Raw genomic sequence first — 12240 nt, forward strand, 5'->3', positions numbered from 1 at the left:
TGTAGACCCGTTCGCAATTTTGAGTTGGGGGCGTTTCTCACTGGAATTGAGTTAGTGGGTTCCTAGACATTAAAAATCACGGAGGTGCTCGTCCACCATAGTGCCAGATTTTTCACAATATGGCCGCCAAATATGGCCGCCATCGCCTATGACAAAAACCTGTGTTTTTTACTTTTAAACTGTTTATACACATGCCATACATCAATTCTGACCAATATGTGGAGAGGAAATCATTTCTGACAATTTCATGAGGAGAATGTGTGATTGTGACCTTAAAAGGTCATTGTCAAGGTCAAATTTGCTATTCTGAAGAATGTCAATAGACTTTCATTGTAAAAATGAGAAACAAATTCTCAATTATGGTATGAGGAGTTATTTGCTGATATTGCCATGATTATTTTGTGTCAGTATAGTGTCAGTATAGTCCTTAACAGGACAGCACATGCACTGCAACAGTCAACACAGAGAGGAGCCCCCACTAGAAGAGGAGTAAGTATGTTGCAGACTCTATGAACTAGAAATGCCCCTCTGTGAATGTGCCCTCTTATAGCACTACTGATGGGAGGAAGATCATCACCAATCACCAATGCTGTACATTTATACTCTATGATCATCAAATATTACAGCTGTTGTGGTTGATCTGGCCCCAGCCCAGACACGCACCAAGTACTGCCCAGTCAATGTTGCATCTTGCTCGGTCAATATTTTGGCCTCTCCAAAGATAGCAAGTACTGGACTGGATCAGAAACCATGGCTGCATGTTTAGTCCCAACCTCATGCAACCCCCCTACTCATGCAATCATCTCCTTACAGGATATGTTCTTTGATCACAGTTTTTGTCAGTGATGCTCCAAGATGAGAGACTAATTGATGGAGGGGAAGCATTCTCCGCATCTAACCAGTGCCATACTGCTGGCAAATCTCCTGCATACCAAGTTCCTGGAAATATGGGCTGTAGTGGAGAAGCAATGCAAATGTGTCTGTATCATTTGAGTCTATAACAACTTTTCTGCACTGCTTCACACGAACAGCCCACTCAACATGCACCAGCAACCTGGCCTAAGCCTCATCAACGCAGTTCAAGAGCTCTGGAATCTCTTCACCATCAGCTGACTTTGCTGGTAGCACCTCATCATCAAGAACAACAGGGCTGTAGTATTGCCTCTGGTTTGATGATAAATCATGTCTGGAACTAACAATTGGAGATTTCACTTGTTCTCCACAGAGGCCCAGAACTTATCAAGTTGGTGAGGAATGGGTGTTTGTCCGTTCATGCCAATGATGTCAACGGCTGTTGTTGAGTTGGTACACCGCATGCGTTCACCTTCCTTCAATGACATCTCAATGTAGGAGTCACAAGATGGATGAGCTCTGGATGTCAGCAGAGGGATACTGCTGAGTTGATGATGGCATTGATGACGGCACCTAAATTCTGCCAGAGGCATATGACGGATCTTTGACATGAAGTCTACCCGAACATTAGGGCAATAAGTAGACTCAGAACTTCATTGGGTGAGATTAAGGTGAGGCTCAATTTCACTGACAAGCTTTGACTTGTTAACAACCAACAGAAGGTCACCATCTAACAGGGGTGATGCTGAAAGGACATCATGAGATCTGCTGAATACTCATGCCCCGTTCCTCAGCAATGTCCATCCTCCTATGTGCCTCAGCTATGTCTTTAGATGAGACCAACTTCTGCTCCTTTACAATGATTGCTGGTGTCTTCTATGGTTGATCTTTGTACTGCAGAAGATTCCTTTTTGAAACAGTTCCACTTATCTTATGTTCTTGACAACTAACCTATCCTGCCAGTATAAGCTGAAAACAAGCTTTGGAGACGGTTGCGCAGGCGAGGTGCAACACTCCTGTTAACAACCTGGTTGCTGAGCAGATTGTGCAGTGGAACGGGTGCATTAACGGTCAATGAGTATGGATTCTGCGGATCCACCACAAAGTCTAGCAACAATTACACATTTCGGTTGAATGTAAGGCACGGAGTGGTGCTCAGTGCATGTTGGAGGTGGCATTCTGTCCGCTTCAAAGTGGTGTTGTTGGTGAGAAAGTTGAGGACATCAGTGATCATTCTAATCTGATGGAAAGAACTCAAATTTTGCTGCAACATTAACATTGCGTGTGGCTCCTACTACAAACTGTCCTCCATGACCCTTGCATACTCTCTGAATGCTGCTCAACCTTTATGTCACCTCGCACAGCAGTAAGAGGCTACTGCAGTTACGTTCTGCAAAGATTGGCATAGGACATTATGGTAGCCACATATTGATTTATTTTCCTTCTCTTTCAGAGACAACAGCATTTTTAATGATGGCCGCCAAATCCAGCCAAACTTCAAAGAATTGGCAGAGCTCTGACTTGTCTTGATTCAAGCTCTCCACTTGCTCAGTCAAGGCCTCAAACTCAAATTCTGGGCAACGTTAATTTGAAGCCAGTGAAGTGTGCAATGCCTGTACCTGTGCAAGCACTGGACAGTCTGCCTTGTCCTTGTGAGTCCAGAATACCTCCCACTGGAGAGACATGCATCAGTGCATTATCTAGGCCAGAACCTCGAGGCAATTTTCCCTGATATCTGAGAATAACATGCGTCCAATGGAAAGGGCCAATACAGTGGAAGAGATCCTTGAAGTGCTCCGTCTCATGCAGGTTTCATCACACCAAATTGCCATTGATGCCTGGATCATCTGCCTGCGAACACTGGAAGTTGGATAGGCAGTGTCTGACAGTGGCACACTCAGTAATGGGTCTTGGTATTATAGGAAGGAAGCCAGCACGCATCATTGGCACAACAGCAGATGAGACAAGTGTGTGTACAGCAGCCTGCATCAAAAGGTCTCCTCCTGACACACCAGAGCGAATCAGGCTGATCAAGAATTCATGCTTTCCTGATAAACCTTTTGCAGTGGCAACATGCAGTAATGTTGCTTGTTTGATTTCAGGATGCAGCAGCATGTCTGGTGATAGGGCAGGTTGAACCATTGGCTTTGCATGATCAGATACCTCTTGGCATGGTAAATTCCTCTGCAGTATATCATTAGCTTGGCCTAATTCTGTGCCCGACACTGGAGACTTTTGAAGGTGTCTGTTCACTGAGGCATCTGGAAACAGTAATAAGGCTGCATAGTGTGAACCCTTGGTACCAGAAAGTGATGATTTGTCAGCATAATCAGAGCTGGATGCCTGCCAATGTATATTACATTACACTTAGCTGACGCTTTCATTTATTCAAAGCGACTTACAGTTATTATTTTTCAGGGTATTGGTTACAGTCCCTGGAGCAATGTGGGGTTAGGTGCCTTGCTCAAGGGCACTTCAGCCATGGATGGAGATGTAGGGAGAGGTCAGAGGAGATGCGAACCTGCAACCCCTAGATTGAAAGACCAACTCTCTAACCACTAGACCACAGATGACCCCATGTATAATGGATGTATAATCCTCCCTTGTAAGTGCTAGGTATGGTTTTCTGTCGGTTTTTCGAGCATTCCACAACATAGCTAGCAAGAAGACTGGTCAGATCTGATTGTCTGGTAGCTTGAACATGAACCAATCCTGTGAAAAGTTGCGAGAAGGTTCTTGATGTGAAGGCTTTTGCTCTGTGGGAAGCATCATATGCAATGGTGTTCGCCTTATTCCGCGTTGAATGTTATGCACAAGCATTTGAAAGAGGCAGTGAAGTTGTGTACTCTTGTGATCTCTGACACACTTCTCTTCTTCTAGTGGGGGCTCCTCTCTGTGTCGACTGTTGCAGTGCATGTGCTGTCCTGTCCTCTGACTGTGTGGAAATGTTAGGTTTACATTTATAGTGACTGTTCCTTATTCTTAATAATGACCTAATAGGCAAGCACATGGCCGAGTTCTTCAGAATAGGGAAAAGACCTGGAACATGACCTTGACCTTGACCTTTTAAGGACTATACTGACACAAAATAATCATGGCAATATCAGCAAATAACTCCTCATACCATAATTGAGAATTTGTTTCTCATTTTTACAATGAAAGTCTATTGACATTCTTCAGAATAGCAAATTTGACCTTGGCAATGACCTTTTAAGGTCACAATCACACATTCTCCTCATGAAATTGTCAGAAATGATTTCCTCTCCAAAAATTGGTCAGAATTGATGTATGGCATGTGTATAAACAGTTTAAAAGTAAAAAACACAGGTTTTTGTCATAGGCGATGGCGGCCATATTTGGCGGCCATATTGTGAAAAATCTGGCACTATGGTGGACGAGCACCTCTGTGATTTTTAATGTCTAGGAACCCACTAACTCAATTCCAGTGAGAAACGCCCCCAACTCAAAATTGCGAACGGGTCTACATGGCTGGTCCAGGACTAAACATCAAAACGTTCATCCAGGATCAACGTTTTAGCCGGCCAATCAGAAGTCAGCAGCAAGAGAAGAGCCCGCCTACTCATGAAGTCGTACACCTGAAGGTCCAGCGAGTGGAGTTGGTATCAAAGTGGTAAGTTTATTCTCAAGTTTGGGCTTTATATGACAGTAGGCGTTTCATTTCAAAACATCTACGAGTGCAGATATGTCTTATGAGCAGGAAGACTCGTGTTATTACGGTGCCAATGTATTTTCTTTCGTAAAAACAATACGATAGTTAATAGTTAACTACCATAACAGTTTATCTAGTTAGCATAACCAGTACAACGAACAGCTAATAATGTGACATACGTGTGCATTTATTGTTTTGGCAAATATTGTTAATCACCGTCGTCACATACATTTCGTCTTGACATCTGGTGAAGAGGGCAAAAAAGTCTTGGGCTGGGTGCAAGCAGCTACATCTAGAACAAAACGAGTACAAGACAAGGGAAAACGCACTGTAACACCATGCTAGGTCCGACAAGGTTTTCATATCGAGTCTAGACATCTGTAAATAAGGCGTGTGTTGGTTTAATTTAGCGATTTATTGTTTTAGGATGGGGCTCCATTCAATCTTAATCTGCACGCACATAACCGTGCTTCCCTGGCTGGTCGTAATGGTTCAAAGCACCTACGTGCAACTTTGAAGTTGCAATGCATCCTCCTGTCACTTTCGAGCAGCTACCGGTAAAATTTGCTGAACCCTCGCTCTCGTACCCGAAACGGTATCATCACCAGTGGTGGTGGGCAGTAATGCATTACTATTATATATATTTCAAGTAGGCTACCCCACGCATGACGCACGAGTCATTATATTCCTCTTTCCCGCATTGGCAATTGAAAAAACGCGAACTTGCATAGTCTAAAATCAGGAATGCTTTATCTGACTCACGGGCATCGGAGAGCCACTATCAAATATCAGGGAGACTTTATTGGACTTTCATTGGGATGTCTGGTCTTCCCAATCTGCAGGTTATGTATGAGTCAAGCGGTCAGGTGAAGGAGAGCGTGTAGCTACGTGAATTCAAAAGCAAATAATACGCATAAGCTTCTAGAGAGAGAGAGAGAGAGAGAGAGCAACCTGCACCTGGAAGTGTGTATGTGTCTAATGCTCTTTTGCTCTATGATGTTGAGATTACTAAATAATTTACATGGCTGATTTGGGTTTTGGTGGAAAATTAGTAACAACGTGATTATTTGCTGCAATAGGCCATCTAGTAATAATTTGTGAAATAACAATAGCCCTAACCTAGGTTTGCCTAGAGCAGGGGTGTCAAACTCAAATTGACCGAGGGCCAAAATCAAAATATGGAACAAAGTCGGGGGCTGAGCTCAAGATTTATTTTTAATAAATTGGCTAATTTCGAGCTGGCACACACTTAATACTCATAGTTTAATTTTACACACGCTGGCACATATTGTATTGCATAGGAGTATGAGCTGTGTCATTGGCCTGGGCCCGCTCATACCTCTGAGAAACACCAAATTTCATGTTCAAGTCTTGGTACACTGTACATTGATGATGTTTGAGGGCCAACTGTAATACATATTTGAAATGATCTCGCGGGCCAAATAAAATGACTCCGCGGGCCAGATTTGGCCCCTGGGCCTGAGTTTGACACCCCTGGCCTAGAGATTATGACAATAGTAGGCTACATAGCAATTGAAGTAGGCTACTCATTGATTGCTAAGCTAACTGTCATCCAACTGTACTCCTGCCTACTTACTCAACACCTAGGCTACTTAGAAATCATCTTCTATATTTCATTTGAACTGAAGATATATATTGAGTAATCTGTAATAACATAATAAGATGACTGAAATGCACTCACCGTATGCACAATACTACTTGTGAAAATTTAGAATTTGGTGATCTTATGGGTTCTTCATAATGAGATTAACTTCAAAACAACAGGTATCGAAAAACGGTATCGAAAAGCACCGGTATCGAAACCAAAGTATCGAAATTGGCACCGTATCGAAAAAAACAAAACGATACCCAGCCCTAATTACTAACGTAATTAATTGCCTCTACTGCAATGCATTACAGGGCAAAAATCTGTAATATTAACTTAGTTACAATGCTAAATAACCTAAGTTACATTCAGTGTGGTGGGTCAAAATCGGTGGGTAATTTTTAGTTTGCATGCTGCCAAAACACCTCTTGGGTGGGAGGTAAAAGTAATGACTCATGAGCTTGATTTTTCACTGCAATAAATTGCCAGTTCCATATTTAGGCCTAGGCCTACAGTTCTTTTGGTGAAAGTAACTAAAGTAATTTAAAAGTAGTGTACTGCCTTATATTTTAAATATAGTAATGTTGTAGTGTAAGGGATTATTTTGAAAAGACAGTATAACATAACATGTAAGCTTAATCAGTAGTGCATTACAGTTTTTGAGTAACTTGCCCAACACTGATCATCACACATACGACATGCATTTCATTTTATTATAACCAGGGTGCCATTTGTAGGCGGGGATTGTCCCCCCTTGTGGTCTTGATATCGCCACTTTTTCTACATGATTTTATCACAGTTCAATGTAATTCCATTGATATCGCTTACAATCTGAAACATATCCCCCCTTCTGGTTTTCCAGATCACAAATCACAAATCGCACCCTGATTATAACCATTGCATTACTCTGGTTATACAGTAGCCTACTACATTTCATTACATGTAATGATGTAGAGATCTAGAGCTAATATAATGCTTCTCCCAGTAGGCCTAGTGGATCCACACCGTGACCTAGTGCACCGGACCCTGTTGAGATGCAGCCACCTCAACTTCATGAAGAAACGGCAAGATGTGAGTTAACAGAGCATGCTATACCTGCTAAGTGTGAGATTACACTAGTAATGCTCTTGTAGCCTATGTGCCTACCCATGTTTCATGTTCAAGCCATATGTGGACCAACTGTTAGATATTTACAATGATCATTGTGGGCTAAATAAATTATACAAAGGGCCAAGGTTTGACATCCCTGCTCCATGAGAAAGGCCTATACTTTGCACAACCTGGAGTGAATGCCTACTGTGTCTTTTGTTTCCTGCTAATAAACACAACATTCTTTTGCAACTTTACCTGTCATTTCAGTCAGATGACTACACCGTTTCAGATCTACTCGTCTCGCTCACCTGTCCACCTGGATGAAGGATCACACTCTGCAGCTGAACATGTCCAAAACCAAGCTCCCAATCAAATTGTTCTAGGTTAATCTCTAACAACAACCTTTTTCTTCACACATTGTGCCTTGCTGATTTTGTTTGTTTGCATATGTAACTGAGGTAGCCTGGTTTTACCAGACCACATTAATTGTTTTGTAAGTAATTTTAGGTCTGGATCCTTGGTGTCCTTGAGCACCAGGGCGGGAGAAGTGAGCTCAGCTCTGATTTGAAATGAGCTCTGTCCAATCGCTGACAATTGACGTATGTTATTCTCCCAAGTACGTTCACGCCGGTTGTCAGTGTTGCCAGATGTACGATAATTTATACCATAATTTTGTTCTTCCGCCGGTCAGGTAGCGTATGTCACACTAAGTATACAAAGCTTAACACAGTACCATTATAGTCCCAAGATGGATCAAACAACACAGGTGTTGACATTATATAGCATGGGCAGCTTATGATGAGGAGGGCCATGTTTTTTTCAGCACCAGCATCAGGGGTTCACATGACCATGGATCTGACTCCAATTTACAGAGTTGGTTGCTCTCTGACTGTCCATATTGTTTGGAAGGAATATAATACTCTAACTCAGAGCCGGTTCTGACCTCTGTGGGGCCCTAAGCAAAAATATGCCAAGGGGCCCCCCTAACTATATAAAAAAAATCAAGTCATCCAGACCCCCCCCCCCCCACACAGTTTTTTCCAGCAAGTATATATTTGGCCAGCCATAGGCACATTTGTTCCCACAAGTTTTTCAGACCTTAGACCGAACCCAGATTACAGTTCCGGCCTGATAAACTGATTATCTGATAATCATGATTATCTGAAACTGATTATTATTAAAATTATTATTATTATATTAAATTATTACCCACAAAGGTTAAACATAAAAAATGGCGTTGGTACCATGGGAGTTTCACAATGTGGCATACAAGTCCTTAGTAGGCCTAATCTAAAGAATTTGAAAAAAAAAACATTGTCTATCCATAAAGGTTCCCATTAATTTAGAAATGACACAAACTAGACTGGATGCCAACAAAATACATTTCCTTTCATTATTAGCACAGGTGTTGCCTAAGAGTATCCTAAATTAGATATTGGAGGCCAGCCTTGCACATCATAAGGCTTGCACATGCAAGACGTGGTGGTAATGTGAAAGTAGCCTACTTAAAGTAGGTGAGGAAGGTAATACACTGCGCGCACAAGTTTTCTCTCGCCAGCAGGAGTAAAATGAACAGGTTGCATTTATCCTCACAAAGTTAACGTTCCAAGCGGAGTTTAGCATATTGCGTCGTATTTCGCTGTTAAAAGTTTGTTGATCACTCTCCATCTCCCTCTGCAAGCGGGGCTGGTGCACGATACCCACACAAGACTTTCATTGTTTTGGCGAGCTGATTAGAGTAACCGACTTGATGGAGGACTAGGCTACTGAGTTCAATAAAATATTCGGGAGATAGACAGATCATAATCGCAGCGTCAATCCCGCACACATCTTAACACACAGACGCGCGACCCGTCCCTTTCCTCTCCTCTCCTCCGGGCGGGCGGGCGCAAGCACACGCACACACACACGGCACCCCTTCCTATCTCATACTCTTCTCCGTTGATTCGATTGCACTCACGTTTCTCGGGCTAGAAGTCAGCTGATGTTTCTCAACTAGGCAGCTACTACAGCTTTCGAAACAGCAGTAAGACATTGACAGCAAGACATAATTTTCTTGATTCTTCCTGTTGATTCGATTACACAGGCGGACTTAAGTTCCCGCGGTAACGCAAGGAACGCTTGTAATGCGCACTGACTGACATGGGCAGGAACTCTGCATTGTTGTGAGATTCTCACTCAAGATTCTCACTCCTGTTCCATCCGAAATTAACCACAGAAGAAGGGGTGAACCGCGTAGGTCTAGATACGTGACGGAATCAATAATAAGTTCGTCGTTTTTTAAATTAGCCTATTTTTTTATTATTATTTTTTTTACCTCAACGTAAGTGACGTCATGGGCAACGCGAGGCCCTACGCAGAGAGCGTAGTGAGCGTTATGGGCCCGCCGGCTCTGCTCTACCTGTATACTCAATACTCTATTGGGCAGTCATGGGTAAGCAGTTAGGGTGTCAGACTTGTAGCCCAAAAGTTGCCGGTTCGACTCCCGACCCGCCAGGTTGGTGGGGGGAGTAATAAACCAGTGCTCGCCCCCATCCTCCTCCATGACTGAGTTACCCTGAGCATGGTACCGTCCCGCCTTGCTCCCTTGGGGCACCATTGAGGGCTGCCCCCTTGCACGGATGAGACATAAATGCACTTTCATAGTGTGCAGTGTTCACTTGCGTGCTGTGTCACAATGACAATGTGAGTTGGAGTTTCCCAATTGGGCTTTCGCTTTCAATCTGTTGTAATTATACTGTAGGCCAATAGAGTGAAAGCGTGATTCAGTAATCGTGTTTAAAAAATATGGTAATTATTTTCTTAATTAGGCCTACTGTTTTATCTATTGGGCGCATTGAGTGAGGAGGCGGGCTGCATGTAACTGTAATGTGTCAAAATAGGCCTATGTTACGTCACTATGCAGTATCTTGTCGTCGTCGTTAGAGCAAGGGAAAAAGTTCAGGCTCAGGATTCTTTTTCACCCCTGAGTAACAGAACTTCCGTTTGTTTCTATGTGCGTGGATGACATGATTGTCTGTGTTTTAACAGGTCTTCCACTCCGAGCAACATATCTTGACCTCGGTTTCGGTCACGTTCCCCACGACAACATCAGACCTGGCAGAGAGAATTCTTGCCTGAGCAAGCAAACACAAAACAACAGAGATAGTTATCATATACAGTATGTGTGTGTGAGTGTGTGTGTATGTGTGAGGTAGAGAGAGAGATGGTTATCAGTCGAATGGCCCAATAGAGAGTTAGGAAAAACAGAGAGAGAGAAAAAGAGAGAGAGAAAAAGAGAGAGAGAGAGAGAGAGAGAGAGAGAGAGAGAGAGAGAGAGAGAGAGAGAGAGAGAGAGAGAGAGAGAGATCACAGTTATAGGAGAGAGAGAGAGTAATTAATTATACGTGTTGGATTTATCAAAATAGAAATGAGTACATATGTCCCCCAAAACAATCTTTTTTCTCGGTTTAACACTTAATATGTTGTCTTTTCACTATTCTCCATGTAATGAATAGATTGAATGTTTTGAAAATGATAGCATTTTAATTTTATTCACTGTTTACCAAACGTCCCAACTTCATCGGAGTTGGGGTTTGTAACACTAACTAGTCAAAGGTCACTGCAGTGCAGTGCATCTGAACTAAAAGCTGATGAAATGTATCTATCCTTTCAAGGTTAATGTCAATAAAAGTCAGTATACAAAATAAATTCAACTAAACTCAACTGTATATTCATGACTCCTGTTGTTGCTATAAAGTGTTCTATTTATAACAGGCTAACCTGTTACTGTTAGCATGCTGGTCTGTAAACACTGATAACATATCTGGTCACACTTTGCCTGGCTCCTGTCTTATCCACAGAAACAGCCATGAATATAGACTATATGACTACAGTGGACTGTAAATCACAAGTAAGTGTTTTACGACAGCGTGTGTGTGTGTGTGTGTGTGTGTACAGTCGGTCCCCCTACAATGCACACCCTTTACCGAGGTAATGCCACGTCATCCACCTCGGTACGTACCGGGCCTAGCTGCAGTGTACCCTAACAACCGCCGGGTGGCACTTGGGAGCGCTCGCTATACGCTTTACCACGTGGTAGTCTCTCTCTCTCTCTCTCTCTCTCTCTCTCTCTCTCTCTCTCTCTCTCTCTCACACACACACACACACACACACACACACACACACACACACACACACACACACACACACTTTCTCTTGCATACACACAATACACATTCAAGCGCAAATGGGTAGGCAACATTTATTACCATATGGAATATTTTAGACGATGTTGACGGCATATTAATTATGCTCATATTCACCCGCACGCACCGATTCAGCGGATAACAACATGCCTATAAATTGTGTGAGAACACCTCCAGGAAGTAGGAAGAGTCATAAAAAGAATAGCCTAAATAACGTAATGAATTTTCTTTTTTTTTTTTTAAATGATGATCGGATGAATTGCCATTAATGTGCAAGCTCTGACAAAATGTAAACTGAGTGTAGCCAGAAGCCATACCGATTCTCGCATCGCAAGATTTGAAACGTCTAATATTGCAACTTCAGACTTGTTTTCTGGATGTGGATACTTTTTTCGTTTGGTAAAAATTACTGAGAGTGCAATACACCTCACCGCAGTAACCTAACAGCGCTTCGTTTGAGCGTGTAAGCGTTGGCTATTTATCTCACATCGCCAACAGCTGGGGCGATAACCTAACCTACACTTCCCTAATGAATTTAATGTTGTCACATTGGCAAAAAATAGCAAGCGACTGATATTGCTGTTTTCGTGCTCAAATTAAGTGTAACCAACTGTCGGGTTATGTGTCGCAGGTGAGAAAGTGCGCATTTTTCCAGCGACACCTCTCCTTGTTACCAAATACCCTGGAGAGTATAGGCTACTGTATACCACAAATACGCCAAGACACAAATATTGAGTTTTAAAATAATATTTATTAACTAACAGAAATGTGTGTGTGTGTGTGTGTTGAAGGTGAAAATATGGGTTAAGGAGTTTAAGGTCAAACAGCAAGAA

General features: G+C 42.5%; 1 long non-coding RNA gene across 1 annotated transcript; it reads left to right on the forward strand.

The window, feature by feature from the left end:
• The first annotated feature begins 4392 nt into the window (after positions 1–4392).
• Positions 4393–8074, forward strand: LOC134462761 (uncharacterized). The gene is made up of 3 exons (XR_010037574.1): positions 4393–4483; positions 7114–7199; positions 7488–8074. It is a non-coding gene; the product is annotated as an uncharacterized LOC134462761 (long non-coding RNA).
• Positions 8075–12240: the final 4166 nt, after the last annotated feature.

The sequence above is a fragment of the Engraulis encrasicolus genome, chromosome 2 (assembly GCF_034702125.1).
Source record: "Engraulis encrasicolus isolate BLACKSEA-1 chromosome 2, IST_EnEncr_1.0, whole genome shotgun sequence".
In the NCBI taxonomy this organism is placed as follows: Eukaryota; Metazoa; Chordata; class Actinopteri; order Clupeiformes; family Engraulidae; genus Engraulis; species Engraulis encrasicolus.